Source organism: Zonotrichia leucophrys, chromosome Z (assembly GCF_028769735.1).
Source record: "Zonotrichia leucophrys gambelii isolate GWCS_2022_RI chromosome Z, RI_Zleu_2.0, whole genome shotgun sequence".
Classification (NCBI taxonomy): domain Eukaryota; kingdom Metazoa; phylum Chordata; class Aves; order Passeriformes; family Passerellidae; genus Zonotrichia; species Zonotrichia leucophrys.
This window is the reverse complement of record NC_088200.1, coordinates 27714090-27730422: the sequence shown is the minus strand read 5'-3', so window position 1 is coordinate 27730422 and position 16333 is coordinate 27714090.

Here is a 16333-nt window from a genome sequence, read left to right as displayed (position 1 = left end):
ACAGAAGTGTACTGTGTGAAGTCATTAAGTTAATATGCAGTCTCAAGTACCTTCAACTGGTTAGTGATAACTCTCTACAGTGACAGATATCACAAAAATCTCACTTAAACAACTTTGAGGAAAGAGAGGTACAGCCTGACTGGTAATTAAGATACAAGACACTTGGGTGTCTCTAAAAGCACTGGGGGCTGAAGGGCTATTCATGGTACACATTCATCATCAGGAGTGTTGGAAAGTTACCATGACTTTGATAACTTACAGTGGATAAGGAGAGAAGGGAATGAAAAAGATATATTGAGCAATAAAGATTAATTCCAAGTTATTGCCAGTAAGGAGTTCCATCAGCAACTCTTTTTGTATGAAAAAATCATGCATATCTTCCTAATCTCCAGATGCAGTTGCAGTAAGAGATGTATTCTTCAGTGATTGAAAAACCTAATGTTTTTATGAAATAGTTTTAATATGGTATGTTAAGAACATACATTCTGACATTTGCAGAGGGAGAATAGTGTATTTCCATCTGGAGCACAGTATTTGAATCATTTATACACTTTCATTTTATAATTTTTAGTTAAAAATATATATATCATGTATTATATACTGTATATATTTTACATATATATTTTAATGTTCCATGTTTAGCATACAAAATATAGTGTAAACAAGTTTAATCCCACTAACATTTACAAAAATTATGATTAGCATTATGCAAATCACCTATATATAAATCACCTATAAAAATCACCTGTACATATAAATACATGAAAATAATGTATATATGTATAGACACAAAGATAATGTATATATGTATAGTATGAATTCCTTATTAGAACTTCTGTGCACATCCCAATATCTTTACACATATATGCTATTTAATATTGTTGATGTTTACAAATACTGGTGACATAACTGAACATGCAAAGCAGTTGTACTACAATTTTGGGGAGGGGTTGTTTCTTTATCTTCTATTTTCTTACAAATGGATCTCAGCTGCTCCCTTTCTCGATTTTACTCTGAGGCAATAAATAATTCAGTGTGCTAATTTGACAGATGACTCTCCAGGAGCCTCCTACCATTACTAGCACCATTAGGCCATAATATGCGTGATGGGCATAGACCATTCAGCAAATGTCCTTCACTTGTTTACCCCTAAAGAGCTGTGCTCTGCGCAATTAACTAATGAAGCATTATGAGCCTTTTTTCCCCCTTCCCTGCTATTTCAATATATCAATGCAGATTGTCTAAAGGCAAAATATATTTTGTTTTCTTTTGGCAAATGAGTATTTATGTGGAAGCTGTAAACTTGCCTTAAGTTCTACCTCTGTAAATAAAGACAAAATAATAGGATGCTGAAAAGGAAAATATTTTTTTTTCATGATTTACACAGCACATGTATGAGGATTGCATTATACAGAGATGATAAGAAAAATCTGAAGTTAGCTTCAGTATTATGTCAACAGAGAAACAGTGACTATATAGTTCAGGGTCTTGTGCCACCTTTGTGCCAGTTGTAATCTGGTTAGCTGCAAGAATCAAAAGGGGATCATATTAAAATTGTGAAAAGCAATCAGGAATAAATAATGGAATAAAAAAATAAATATGAAGTACGCATATAAGATGAATACCGGTATTGTGAGGATTATTTGAATCCTGTATATACATCACAGCAGCCAAATTGTGTTACATATATTTGTACTAAGAGAAGGAAGAAGAAAATATTTAATTATAATTTAAAAAATTAAAGAGAAAGCTATGAGAGCACCTATTTTTGTGGGTCATTTTATGGATTTGTATTTTTTGTCCCTTGGCAGATTTTAAACCGCTCTCAGTCCAGCAGAAATGTGAATATGCAGTAATAAATCCACAAGAAAATCTTCCAAACTGTTTTGTATTCTTCCATATATGTGGTCAAATGCATCATGAAGATAATTAGAACTGAATTTTTTTCCTTAAAGAAAATATTTATCTCTCTTTAAGTTTCTTTTAATTTTAATGCCTCCAGTTCTCCACCTGTATGCATTAATTTACTCCTCCCCTTTCTTTACTCTTCTTGTTCCACTTTTCCATAGCACAAGCCATCCTTCATTTCTACACTGTAAAAGAGACTCTACTATCTATGGAGGGATAATGTTGTAATATATTCTGAAGCTTTTGGGAGTTCTACATATTTTTAGAACAAAATTATAATATTGGAAATTAAATGTAACAATATTGGAAATTAAATGTGACAACTTTCATCATATGCTCTGTAAAATCATTTTCATTTCCTGTTCAAGTCTGTTTATTCACTCATGTGCCACTAGCTCTTCTTAGCTTACCTGAAAACATGTGACTTCTTGCAGTCCTAAATAATCTTTGTTACTGGTTCCTATTCCCAAGCCCCTTTTTCCATTCTACACAAAGCCATTACTGGATGAAAAATGTCCTGCCTTGGCTAGAATGCCATCAGGATGGAGAAGGTGTTATAATGAGGTGTACCAGGAAACAGGAGGATCCAGCCTGAATCACTAGTACAAATTCCTTCTGCTCAGAGTGCAGAGGAAAGGGGGATAAGTTCCGTACTCTTCCTGTACCCAGGTCTATCTGCCTATCACTAGCATAAAAACTATGCTATCAGTCTTTGTAGTATCCTAAGCAGATCTTTTCTTCATTTATGTTTATAAACTCTAAGAAACTCTAAACAATAAGCAGTAATAAACTCTAAACAACAGTGCTTTTCTGTCAATCTGAACAGTGAGAAATAGCACCAGAGGAGAGCAGGTGAGCTGGACTCCAGAGAATGCAGCATACAGTCCCTGCAACAGAGGAAAAAGTGGGCTCATCCTCCTCTAGGGAATGACCTGGCACACAAGTCCTACATTTTTCAAGGAACTGTCATTAAGCAGGATTAGTAAATTAAAGGTTATTGTGTGTTCAAGTGCTCTAGTAATGAGAACTATGCCACAGATTGAAATATATTCCATGTTTTCCTTGTATACTCCAACTTTTGAATGTATATTTGCGCTGATCCTCCTTAATCCTCCAAACCTGCTAATTTTCAAAGTATTTGTTCATTTAAAGCATTCACAACTCCAAATAAATCTCCTCTATTTCTGTTTAAGGAGTGTAGCAACAGTCCACTAAAAATTCTTATTCTCAGAAACAATAGTTTCTGAGAATAATAGAGTTTACAGCTGATGCAAAGTGCTCTTATGGGAGATATACAGAAATGCTTGTTAGTGCTAAGTATTAATCATGTAAGTGATTAGAAAATATGCAAATAAGCGTGTTCATATAAAATTTCCTATTTCCATACAAATTACTCTCAGTAGCCTGTGGCCTTGAGTAACACTTTAAAAACCTTGATTAAGTTATTAAAATATAATTTTAGAAAAAGTTAGACATTATTCTAATTATTTTTATAAGGAAGTTAAGCTTTAATGAAACTTTCCACCTCAGGTTAAACAAGCTTTATGCCTGAAATGCAGCATACCATGGCAGGCAGATAGTAATATACATGGGACACAAGGGATGACAATAAAAAGCAAACAATTTGCATTGAAAACATGGGTTATATGGTTGTAGTGTGTGCCCTATTGTGCTAAACAATGGCATTACCACCCCCTCAGGCCTCATGGTAAGCACTGGACATGTGGCTGTAGAAAAAAGGAACTTCTCTCATCCTACTTTCTCCCAGTGGTGCTTTGTTGGCTCACAGCAAGGGTCTGGCTTCGTGTCCTGATCCCACTTTAAGAGGAAGTCCAGCTCAATTCAATTTGCCTTTCCGCCTTTTAGTAATGAGACAACATACATGTGAGCAAACCCCATGATAATGCAGAACAGATGGGCAGATTTTTGTCTAATTAGATTCTGGACAGCTTGTTTGCTTGTAGTAAATGTGCATATATTTAGAGATTTCACACTTATTATAGAGACAACAGATTAACCAAAGACAAGGACAGAACGCTTTCAGGATTTTTTTTCTGCCTTGCGTAGGTGTAGGTCTACTAAAGAGAGCTATTTGGTAAAATCTACAAGTATAATTGAATTGCTGGTTGCTGTCACGCTCTTCTTGGATTGAATGGTCTGCATTTTGATCCTAAGACGCAACGCACCTTTACACAAACTTTTCTTTTTGAACAGCCCACTGGTAAAATAAAGGTTTCCAAAATCTGTGCCACATATATTGCAATAGTTTGCACAATTCATTTCAATTACTGTACAAAAACAATTATTCCAAAAACATATTGTTAGTCACTTATAGCAATTCTCTTAATACATATTTACTAGTGTGCATTTTTCATTCCATTACCATCCTCAAAGCATTTTGAAAGTTTGCTAACAAAGCATTGAATTGCTTTTGGAGGCAAATATTCTATAGGTGTGGAGTCATATTGCCTTATGAACAGAGAGCACAAAGTGCAATTTATGCAAAACAATATTGCAAGATGGGAAATATGCTTTATCCAAGGAAATATGCTTTATCCAAGGAAATGCCTTATGAACAGAGAGCACAAAGTGCAATTTATGCAAAACAATATTGCAAGATGGGAAATATGCTTTATCCAAGGAAATATATGGTATGACACTTAATTGAACCTAGTAAGGTTTCTGTTTTTGTTAGTTATTCACCAAGAATATATGTTGAAATTATATTAAAATGTATGTTAGAGCAAAAAGAAAAGAAGGCAATTGCTACTTTGAAGCATGCCGTGCTACATATGAGTCTAATTTCCATTCCTTATGCATTTACAAGCAACTTTCATTTTACAGTTGAGACTAAAGCAAACATGTCAGCTATTTCCAATATTAATAATACAATTTAAATATAATTCAAAGGATAGTGGTGTATAGCTCCCCATCATCCTCATGAATCATCTCCTTAAGAGCATTACAAATGGGTTCATCCTGTTTTCCCTTCACTTCATGATCTGGATGTGGAGTGTTGATGAGATGAGACATGGATATATTGATGCCATTCATCTATGTGTCATGTTTTTTACAGGTGTAACAGAAGGCACAACACCCACCACCTTACTTCTGTTTAGCTCAGAGTTAAGCTCTGTGAAACCGAAGTAATGCAAGTCAGAGAGGAAGGGTTGCTTTGAAATACCAAATTTCATTTACCATTATCTTACTCGTATGAATTACTCCGTCACAATAAGAGACTTGCACATCCCACATGCTAAGTATTTTCTGCATAGGCATAAGTAAGAGTGTTCTGGTTGGTGTTTGGATTATGGCTTTATTCTTTTCTTGGTTCCCAGGGTTTCCTCAGTGGAGGACCTTGACAGGCCAGGTGGGTGGGCTGCGTGTTCCCAATCTCCTAAGGTCTGTGACAGACAGCTGGGGAGTCTGTTGAACAGCCTTGGAACCAGTCAACGGGGTCATGCATCATCCCCAAAGCATGCATCATCCCCAAAGCACCATATCACAGCTTTTTAATCCATTCCCTAACGCCTTTTGTTAAAGAAGAATATTCCACACAATGGAAATATTACTTCTCTTATTATAATAATGTTTATCATGCTAAAGGAGCTAATTTTAGTGTAGCACGGAAAGGAAAGACAGTCACAGTCAAAATCCAATTTCAAGCGTATCATAGATTAGATCTGGAGGTTGTTCTGAGAGGCAAATAGAGAGCAAAAATTCATGAATTAGGAAAATGTTAGAGAATAAAATAGCAGAAATATTAGCTACTGTGGTATTATCACTAATCAAAGCAGGGACCTTTAATAAATTATGAAATTTTATTATCTTCCACATAACGGTTTCTCCATATTAATTTGTAAAGCTGTATTTTACTCAGAACAGATCTGATTTATGTCCTTCTGTGAATTGTTCAGCTTGAACAAATTTACCCCTGACTTACAATTAAAGTGTGTTTTTAGGCACTTTTTAAAATAGGTCATTAAAAAAAAATCTAAGCTATTTCCCCTTTTATATATATTATTTAGTTTAGCTACTATTTATTTTAGCTACCTCATTTCCTTGTGCATTTTGCATTTAATATTAGTTGATTGGGATAAGTCTCCTGAGAAAACTCTCCTTGTACTTTGTGTACATGCTTATTTTCTGCTTTACCCACATGTGACAAAACAAGTTACACTAACTGGCTTTTCAGAACCTAGAGACTTAATTACATTTGAGCTTTTTTATTCCTTTGGGATGGTGTTATCAATGCTCGAGTGACCTGAACATATTACTGCCTGGCTCTTAAAATTTACACTCTATTTTTGATTTGCATAGTTTTTTATACTATTAAACATTCTTCCCTATATCAGTTGTTCTTTCAAGTTGCCAGAACATGTCCCCTTCTTCCCATTGTAACTGGTCTGGGGCTTCACTAGATCAAGCAGGAGCATTGTGCTGCTGTGATTATGATCACACCGCCTTTGTGGAAAAAAGGTGTAATTCAGGAACAATCACAGCCCAGCTCCAAGCTTGGGGAAAATACAAACTGCACCAAGACAAATGCATGAGCTGGAGGAACTCAAAAATGCTGGAGAGGGAAAGAAGTGATCAGGAATTGAATTAAAGAGTGCTTAATTGAGCAGTCTCTGTCACAGCTAGTTTCATTTGAGAGAAGGTGCTGAAATTTTGAATCCTTGGCAAAATGTACAAACAACACGTCAGTTAATAAATAATAAACAAAATATTGATATATTTTCCTGATATACTATGAATGAATCCACTTTTTTTCATCACAGCATTAGCCTAGTTCAAATAGAAATGTTACCAGCTCTGGTCTTAGTACAAGAAAGCCTGATACAGAGTAAACTCATTTACAACAGGAAGCTCTGGAGTTTCTTTTTAAAATAACCACTCAAATTTAAAAAAAAAGCACAATATTTGTCTTCTGGATCCTATGAAAACTGATGCCTGTATTAATAGCACAGCTCTAGAGGAGCAGAGACACAAAAGCAGAAGTACAGTATATTTGTCAACTATAGCACCAGTGAACATGTAGTCAAATATAGAGGGCTGTAACTTGCTTCTGGATGGTGCAGCTTTATGTAATTGTGCCTCACATTCATCTTATTCTATTTTACTGCTCACAATTAGGAAATTTGCAGCCTTAAACATGTGAAATTAAAACCATGGATGATTTCTTAATTGTGCAACTCCTCAGTACTCAATTAGCATCGCTCTTCTTTCCCCTAACAACGATGTAATACTGTACTAATGAAAAACAGGGCTTCTTTATTTGCTATGGCCTTGGGGTCAATTATCAATTTATCATTGTGTCCTGCAGGTTTAAAATAAAATAGTCTGTGCAGTGTAACCATTGTACGAAATTGACATTAAGTATATTCTATAAGTATGGACTTAATAAAAAATACAAAGAGTGCTGCCTAAAAGGGTTCTACTCCTATAAATTCTATTAGGTTGCCTTTAATATAGGACAGTAGGAAACTGCAAAACTAATTTAAAGGGGTTTTTTTCCTCTTACCATCTTTGTATATTCTGTATGACAATAATCAAGAGAGAGCTAAATAAAAAATAGCTTCAATTGTGTTTTGAAGATTTGTTATGATTGCAAACTTAGCTTTGGTAATAAAAATGTTGCCAGTGCTCTTAACAAATGAAGAATTTAGGGTCTTTATCTTATAACTGCCAAATAGTGCTACAAATTAGTGAATTCATAAGTCAATGAAAAAATATTTAGATATGTAAAGCATTAAAAATATCTTATGTAATTTAGACAAGCAGAAAATAATTAATTGGAAATCAAGTTTATTATTTAAGCATATATCTAGTTAGGTTGTTCATTTTTTGTTCACTTACTGCAAAAGCTCCTCTGAGTTCCAGAATTACCCTTTCTTTGTTCAACTCTGTTATATAAAGGTGAATGGACATATGAGGGACTTGAAAAAAGCAAATGAAAAATTCAGTACCTTCCTTGTTCCCATCAATTTGGTGATACTTTCACAAAGACTTCTTCCCAGAAATATGTTTCAGTCATGTTGACCAATGCTGAACATTTATGGGAGTTCTTTTTTAATCATGACATCAAACCTGAGGTCCCATAATTCAGCATCTAGGTAATTGCTCTGCATTTTCATCCAAAATTTTTCTTATCTTTGCTCACTCTGAGAAGAAGAACATAATTTATACATTCCTAAATCTTAGGAAAATTCCTATTACTCTTTCCCAAGAGCCTAGCAGAACGTGATCATCACCTTGGAGAAGGTAAGCGCTGTGATGTTTATCTTAGGACCAAACATTTAGACCTGACTCCACCAGAAGTTCCCCTCTGCCCTTTTCCTTTATTGACAAACCACACCCAAAAAAGCCAATCCAGCTTTCCTTCACCCACTTGCCTTAAATACTCAGGCGGTCATGCAAAGACAGGTGTTGTAGTATCCCTCCAGCTTGCCATCAGTGTGGCTGTCACCGTGTATCCCTCCTGCAGACAGAGCCATACACTGGAGACAGTGTTTCTGTGTGAGAGAGAAGGGCTGCTCTCCCCACCCTGACAGAGTTGAAAGTCAGAAAGTAATAGAACATTGTCACATCATTCTTTCCCTCTTTCCTGTTTTTAATATTGGAGCCAACTTTAATTAATCCTGCTTTCCTCCTACTCTCCTGGGACTCTTTTTCTCCATTATGATATGGCTAATTCTGAATAAACTCGACAGCAGCCATGCATGTACAAGGAGGTGATGGAAGACAGACAATACTGAGAAATAGTTTTTCACACCAGACAGGTTTACCCACCATACTCTCATAGATCTAGTTCAAGCCTCTTATGGTAACAAGAGCTTGATGTGTATATCAATATTTTCATTCCTGAAACTAAACCAGCAAATATCACAAGAGGAGAGTAATTTTTCAACTGGCGCCTTCTTCTGTGGCAGCACACAGGGTGGCATGACTGAGATACAGCCTGTTTAATTGATTACTGCACTTGAGAGAGGACTGGGTATGGTCCAGTACAGATCATTCTAAACATTGATAAATTACCACCTTTGTGTGAAACGGTTGAGGTGGGACCACTGCCCTTTGACAAACCAGAAAATGAAATGATTACTATTGGATTCTATTGACTTGTCTGGTTAGAGCAGTTGCGCTTCTTCCCAAAGGTTAATTGGACTTGAACTCAGGAAATTAAGGGGTCAGCTAAGGTCACAGTGACAGCAGCCAAACTTTTAACTTAGCACTAATAATATTTGTCAGGGAAAGGACATGATGGAGTTCTTTAGCCATGACTGTTCAAGGATTCACTATAAAAAAAATTCTTTGTCTCCATTATTATAGAAGCTGTAGGTCTATGTGGTAATAATGCTCATTAGCATTCTAATTTTCATCAAATACTGTAGCTCAAAGATCAAGACTATGACCCTAGGCTCAAGAAAATTGAGCCAATATTGCAAAGTTATATCATTAGGGATCACAAAAAAATATTCTTTTAGAAATGTTAAGAAATATAATGCAAAATGGTCTGGAAAAAAATTCTATGTCTATGACAAAATTCTAAAACTTTACTTTGGGAATTCTTAACTTTGTTATTGTGTTGATTTTGTGCGTTTGATTCTTTCTGATTGTATAAATGCAGATTAAGAATAATTATAGACATTCACTACTGTTAGTTAGGTAAAAAGCCACAAAGTTCAACAACCCATCATTAGTTAGGTGAGGATTGAGCACTATTTAAGGAGGAATGAGCCCCAAAATATCTTCACTATCTTTATCTAGTTGTTATAATGATTGGAGTGACCACATGTTCTTTCATATTCTTGAAGAACCTTGAGAGGTTGGAGAAATGAGCAAAGAACAATCTGAAATTCAACAGAGGCAAGTGCAGTGTCCTGCACATGGAGAGGAACCAGGGACCAGCACAGGCTGGGTGCTGGCCTGCTGCAGAGAAGGACCTGGGAGTCCTGGTGGATGATAAGCTGTCCAAGCAGTGTGTCCTTGGGGCCAAAACACCTTGGGATGCATCAGGAAGAGCAGTGCCAACCTGAGGCAAGCTGGGGCTGAGGGAGGTGACCCTGCCCTTCTGCTCAGCCCTGGTGAGGCACATCTGGAATGCTATGCCCAGTTCAGGGCTCTCCAGTATGAAAGAGATGGAACTCCTGGAGCTGGTCCAGTGGAGGGTGACAAAGATGATGAAGGGACTGGAGCATCTCTCCTTTAAGGAAAAACTGAGGGAGCTTGGCCTATTCAGCTTCGAGAAGAAACCACTGAGAAGGGACATCATCTATGTCTGTAAGTGTCTGAGGGGATGGAATCAATTCTGCCATTCTGTGACATTTTCGAACTTTTTAAATAATAGTATTACAAATATATGATTCCACATTGATATCTCTCACTCTCTGTGTAAATAAATGGGATATATGCATATATAGAGAGACACACTTTTTTTTTCAAAAGACACAATGCATTTTTTATAATTCAAAATAATTAAGCATTAATACTATTTTGTGAAAAGTCAGAATTATATTCAGATGTGATATGTGCTAATTTTGGTTTATCAAATTAATGCCCCAGATGATTTACTTGATCAGATTTATCCTTAATACATTCAGAAGGGAATATATGTCAGTTTTCTGGTCTTCCCATGCTGGAATATGTTGACTGAAATCCTTCTAAAACTTTTGTCTTGTGTATGTGCTACACATAGCTCTAGAACATCATTGTAGATTCAGCTGATGTAGGAAGTGGTTGCAGCAATAAGTGAGTATGCTTACTGTCAGAAAAAAAAAATCAAATTTTTGGATGATGTACTTGAATACAGATTATTGCTTTTATGTATGTGGATTTCATAAGTGACAAGATATGAAACTATATTCTATAGCTTAGACTGAATTTGGACACTGGTGGTGGCTGCTTTACTACTGATTATGAACAGCTTTTCTAGAAATGGGAATGCACAAGAAAAATTAGTGTGTTAATGCCTGTCCCTTCCTAACTTACTGCTAAACATAAGGAAATTTGTTCTCAAATACTGGTTTTAATGTTTTTTTAACAAATATTTTTTAAATGTGAGAAATTAGGGACCTACAAAACATGCAGAGACAGTCAAATCCAATGACTTTAGATGTAGTTTAGACTAAAATCTAAAGGTTAGGGAGGCAGCTGTAAGCCCTTCCTACTCCTGAACTTTAATCAGTCAAGTGCAGACCAAAGGATACCAACTGATTTGGTGAGAACACCTCCATGTCAAAATAAAAAGTTTGTATCCCTCTTCCTTCAGTAGAAAGGCATGCTGCGTGCAAGAAATACAAAAGCAGAGATAGATGGAGCAAAAGAAAATTTTTACACATTCTGAGACATATTCATTTAGGAGCAATATTCCTAGGGAAAAAAATTAAATAAACAACAAAATCCCACTTTAGTTGCTATGCTCATAGAGCACAAGATTAGCTTCAGCATGGACAAATTAGTCTAACCAAATAATTTATATCATGAGAATTTTGATATAATTTTTCTACATTGATACAAAGATAATGAATTATCAGAAAATAATCAACATACAAAAAAAATATTTTTAGTCAGTGGACTTTGATTAATCCTTCAGGTTTTAATGTAAAATTTCATCTGGCATTTTGTCTGAATTAGAAAATTTCATATAGGGAATTCAATTTAAAAAGTCTTTTTTACTGGGATAATCCTATTGTAGTAGAAAGTAGAATATATATTGTTACTCATTAATATTATATATAATATATCATCAGAAATTATGAAGAGGAATATACAATATCACTTCTGAAGATTCTGTTGTATGACCAGAACTACAAATATATTATCGTGTTTTGAATTTTGCTGTTCAAAATTTTGCACTTCTTATTTAATAAGGCTTTTTTGAGCATATGCAATACTGTAAAACTTTCAGCACCTGCTCTTTGCCTGTTTTGGACGTCACAAGGCAGAAATTAATTTCTTTAAAGAAGTATACAAAGCACCTAAACCAGCACTTATCCTTCCTGCCCTGAATGAAGCTTTAAAGGTAATCGCTCTACAATATTTATGATGAGATGCCATATACAGTTCAGTTCCATTTCTAAACTGGGAAATAGAAACATATCTCTTTTTTTCTTCCGGTGAGATTAATCACATAAGAAGGTGCTAAACAGAAAGAGTGGACTATATACAGCCATTTTCTATCTCTACACTGCAATGTTAAATTTGACAAAAAAAATGTTGTTAGTTCTTCAATTCCTGAGATACAACCTTTGTTTCTCTGTTTTTAGAGAAAAATCAGGTTATGACTACAGAGCAGAAAAGTTACAAAAAGTATTCTTATTATATCACATTGCCTCTGGGTCAGCACTTAATGCAATTTACCTTTAGAAAGAAGTAGAGTTCCTTTAACCTAATTTTCTATTTGGGAAGTGCAGTAAAATAACCCTTTTGAAACTGGTGCATTAAAGAGTGTAGAAAAGCAGAGGAGCAGCAAAGAGAACAAATAATCCATTTCTTCCAGTCAGAGAGATTGGGAAATTCTACTGGATTTGTTGCGGGTATCATTGCATCTTAGATTAGGAGAAACTTCGTGACTTCAATTAAAATAATGCTGCAATTAGTTGGCTTTGTATTTTAGGCACTTTTTGAGTCCTGCTATTAACAGATCACATTTTTGTCAAAGTTTCTAAGTCCTAAGACTAGAAAATTACAAGATACTCTATCAGAAGTGTGTTCCATTTTCTTAAAATAAATCCAAAGTCTTACCCTCCTATTTTTCTGAGTAATATTTTTTCTGCACAAATTTGATTAAGGCTGTAACTTGTCAATGTAAAGCAGCATGTTACATCATATAAATGGCAGTTAGTGGCCAAATTATGTCTCTTAATGGCATTTTATGAGATAAAATTAGTTTGCATGCACATAGGAAAAAACCCCTGTTTATATATAGTTCAAATAGTTCTGCAAATCTCCCACATGGCAGCAACAACAAAAAATCATGGGCTTTAAGCTATGTACAATCTACTTGTAAAAGCATGCTGGAATTAAAAAAGAAGATAAAACAATTATAGCAGATGGTGAATATTCTGCTCATGTACACAATGTATTTTTCTGAGTGAAGCACTATTACTAATAATGCATAATAATAAACTGTGTATGTATGTATTTACTTAATGTGATTTCTGTTACTGTCATTATTTGATAAAAAATTAGGGGTATTCACTGTAAAATATTTTTTCTTCAATATTCATAGAGAAGATTTTTAGATTTTTTTTAAAGTAACTTCCTTGTTTCCATCATTTCACATCTATGTATCTTGTCTTGTAAATTCATGTTGCCTCAGACTTTCCTGACTCTCGCTCTCATCTTCAGTCTTAGGTTCAGGCACATGAAAAATGTGTGGATCCACCTAGTTTCAGCTCATCCCTTCAGAATAAACGAAATGAAACTGCTTTATCAAGGATTAAGTAGCCAGAAATAAAAGCTAAATCAAGATTTTATTCCTATTATTCTTGACAACTCTCTGGGCGTGTTTTATAATTTTGACTTTGCAATCAAATTACCAAGTCTCAGCTTTAGGTTCGTTTTCATAAAGAAATTCTGTTAACATTTATAAGACACCAGAATACAATATTGACACATGGGAAAGAAATTGCTGAAGTTGATTTAAAAAATGTATGGCAATATCTAGCTATAGCCATGGAACAATAGTACAGTTGTATGAACCCATTGTATGCAACCTATCCATTTAAAATGCTTCATTAATTATTTTTAAATCTAACGTTAGATTAAATGTACTGTCAGCAAGACTAAAATGCAGTTTTGGTACCATATCAAAACCACAAGGAAAGACAATCCCTGTATGCCCTCTGTGGGACAGGTTCTCCCAGCATTCTTTTCCCAGCCTAGTCACAAATTCTCTGGAGGACCTGGGGGTTTCCTTTGACTGAGGAGCACAGGACTCGATGAAGCACACACAAAGGTTAGGCCTGTGCCACATCATGGCACACAGGAAACTGCAGCAACTTTTTGGCTTGATATGTATAGCAAATATCACTTCAATGAATAGATGCCAGAAATATAATAAGATAAATGACTAAGTCCATTCTTTTAATATTGAAGGGTTATTTTTTTATGTTGAAGAGATGTAATGTTGTTGTTACAATCCCCAATTCAAAAAAAGTCTAGAAGATGAAAACAATAAGTGACTGTTTCTCTCTATGCATATATAAAAATGCATTGGTTCCCACAGTTTACTCAAACAAAAAGAGAAATTCTTGCTTGAATGATTTGCTGTAGTCAAGATATCAGTGACAATTTATGAGATAAACTTAAAAGGACAAAAAAATATTCTTACAGGTGAATTTCAATCAGCCTGATAAGCATATGTAATTGTACAATTTGTCTTCTTTCTAATTTCTTTGCTGGCTTAGTTGGATGCTTTCCCTCTCTACCTCCAGCTAAAATTCAGTATTTGGAGCAGTTATTTTTGTACAGCGCAGTAAATATTTTAGTGCCCTTGCATAACATCCATCTGAATGAGTTATTTCTAATCAGGTTTAAAATGTAAAAGCATTTCAGGCTGAATTTTTTAAAAGTCTCTAGATGCTAGATGTATGTGCCATGCATAATGTTACTGAACTCCAGCCTGAAGTGAGGCTTCTTATAAGGCAGTAAATGCTAAAATTGAAGGGAACCTACAAGTACAGCTACAGAGATTCAGACCTTGCGTTTAGGAAGTCTAGAAGGCACCAGTGCTAGATTGGCAAGTCTTGTGCCTGTGACAGTAGGTACTCCAGTAACTGTGTGAGAAGAAGGATGGAGTCCATCCTTCTTTGGAGCTTTTTAATGCTGCTCTGCCAGTGGTGCCTTAGAGTCTATTTGTCTGCTGGAGCATAATGTGACTGTCTGCTTCACGCTTTCATATTTATATCTGGACCTGGCTCCAGAACTCTTTGGGATGTAGACAGACTAGCAGTCTTCCTTGGTGCTGAATTCATCCTGTCACTCAGCATGAAAATTGCTCAAAGATTATATTCCTCAGCATTTGATTCTTTTGCCCTGCTAGGAAGGAGAGACAGGGTATATGATTCTGTATGTATCTTCCCATGGATTCAATTAAAATTCAAAAATTATTTTCACAGATTTTCAAACAATCTGTTATTTTCATATTCCCATTTTCCATAATTGGAACACTTTTTGAAAACTATGTATAGTGAATATTGGTATTTGAGTTCACTGATATACTTTTTTTGTTTGAATATTTTAGTCAGGTTGGACCAAGGTTGATCAATTTTTTGAAATATGGGTGATGGTACCCACATATAGATTCTTAACTATCTGAGAAAAATACTCAAGATTGGCAAGATTGCTAAACTCAAATAAAGGTTAGATTGTATTAATATTCAAAATATTTTTCTGAATGGTTTAACATTTAGTAAACTCCACAAAAATTATTGTGTATCTCTGTACTCATAATTTTTATGAATATCAGGTCACTTGTTAAAAAATCAGCATAAATTTTTGAAATCTTGGCTTAGAATAAAGGAAATACAAACTAACTTTTCTTATTCAGCCTACTCCAGCCTTTTCTTTTTAGAATAAAATTTTCTGTGGAGTATAAATTTCCCTTCCCTGTTGCCATAAAACAGGTTACAGTCCTTGTGAAATAGTTATGGACAATTCAGGGGTGCTAAGCCCTATTCTTCTTGAGAAAGGTCTTGCAAACTTGGCTATCATGTATATTCCTGAGTGGTACCTCTAGCAAAATTTGTGTGTTTTAATTTATTTTCACCCTATCCATAGGTTTATTGCCTTTCCTGTTACCAGTAGGGTTATATTAAAAGTTTAAAACTATATTAAATTGTTTCTCTTTTTTTTCCAATGTGACTTCAGCACCCTCATGGCAGTGCATTTCCTGCAGTGCTTCCTGTTTCAGTGTCAGTCACACCATTCCCTTCTCAAGCAGGGAGAGGCAGACAGAGCTGGCAGGAGGGACCAGGGATGCTCCTTTTTCGCTCTATCTTCCTCCAGTGCCATGTGCCATCAGATTTGTGGCATGTCTCTTCAATCTGTCAGCATCCCCTTAGTGCTACTCAGTCACCCGTGAGGAAATACCTTGTGTGTTGGCAGAGGATGTTCTCTAACAACACCCAGTCACCCAGTCAAGCAGGCTAAAAGGGGCAGCAGACAGCACCTTCACACCAGTGTATGCTGAGATCCCTGTCAATGTGTCTTGACCTCATAAGAAGACACAGCAAAAAGGCCCGGGTGAAGAGCAGAGAAAGGCTACTCTTGCCTTGGCTGCTAAAAATGGCAGCTTCCTTTACTCCACTCAGTCAGAAACAAACACATTGTATACTTGTGTGGGAGTTCACTTGGGTTTTTCTATATATAGATATAGATATATATACAAAAACAAAACTGCACACACAATTTCCTTTTT